Source organism: Scardinius erythrophthalmus (assembly GCF_964197995.2).
Source record: "Scardinius erythrophthalmus genome assembly, chromosome: 25".
Taxonomy (NCBI): Eukaryota; Metazoa; Chordata; class Actinopteri; order Cypriniformes; family Leuciscidae; genus Scardinius; species Scardinius erythrophthalmus.
This window is the reverse complement of record NC_138245.1, coordinates 32398724-32400148: the sequence shown is the minus strand read 5'-3', so window position 1 is coordinate 32400148 and position 1425 is coordinate 32398724.

Genomic DNA, 1425 nt, shown 5'->3' with positions numbered 1-1425 from the left:
TGACATGAACTAACAAATGAACAGCTTGTTATTAACTAACATTAACCATGATTAATAAATACTGTAACTAATGCATTGTTTGTTAGTTAATGCATTATTTAATAGTAAAGTCCCCCTGTGGTGTAAATCCAGCGTTTAATGTTGTTTATGTGTCTATGTGGTGTTTTTAATCTGCTTTAAGACACACCATGTGTAATTCATAAGTCGACAGCATTGCTGAGTATTTCCTCCTTAAAACTGCAGTGAACCAAAGACAGTCTCAAAAACACGCTTTGAAATCGCTGGTGTTTCTGACGTCACAAACTACCTTGTAACCAATCAGATCAACTCTCTCTCTCTCTCTCTCTCTCTCACACACACACTCTCTCTCTCTCTCTCTCTCTCTCTCTCTCTCTCTCTCACACACACACACACTCTCTCTCTCTCTCTCTCTCCCTCTCTCTCTCTCTCTCTCTCTCCCTCTCTCTCTCTCTCTCTCTCTCTCACACACACTCTCTCTCTCTCTCTCTCTCTCTCTCTCTCCCTCTCTCTCTCTCTCTCTCACACACACACACACTCTCTCTATCTCTCTCTCGTGACGAATCCTCCTCGGATGTGCTGCTTAATTTCTGCTCATTAGAAGAACAGAGGAGCAGAGACGGACACTTGAACACTGTTATTGGACATCTGTCCGGGTCTGACAGCGAGAGCAGAGAAACATCTGTTTCAGTCTCTGTTATTATCAGCTCTGCTTCATCTCGCAGAAATCTGGGTCATTCAGAGCATTTCACCTTCACATCAAACTCCTGTTCATTTACTGAGATGGAAATCTGAACATGGGTTGAATGTGAAATTTCTTCACTGCATCAGTATCAGTAATTCAGTAAAGTATTAGTTGCTGAGCAGATGACAACAAATGTGACTTATGAGCTTCGGTTTGCTGCAATGGCACAAGAAAAAATCCATGGTAGCCTTTCCAACACTTTTTAACAGAGGAAAAAAGACTGCGTATAGAAACACCAACTAGTTCTACCAGAAAGACTCGGGAGAGTAAATTGTGACACATTCTACGCCTGCTGTTTCCATCCTATCACCACTAGAGGTCACCCGTTCACTATTAAGACTTTGTCACTGCACACACAGTTACAGGTTACTTTGGACTACATTTCCCATAGTCCATTGCTTTGATTATTTCCACACCTGTAGTCAATATCAGGGACTATAAATCACTGAGACATGAGCTCACTGATTGCGGAGTATTGGTTAACTATTGTGAACTTTACTGAGTGTTCATTTCTGACGTGTATGCGCATGAATCACTGTCACACACACACACGCTTAGAGCAGGAGTCCATGAGCAGGAGTGGAACTCTGTACAAGCCTAGAGTGGCTTCGTTCCCTCCTTGCATAGTTTTGTACTTGTACTAAACATGTGCTAAACAAATA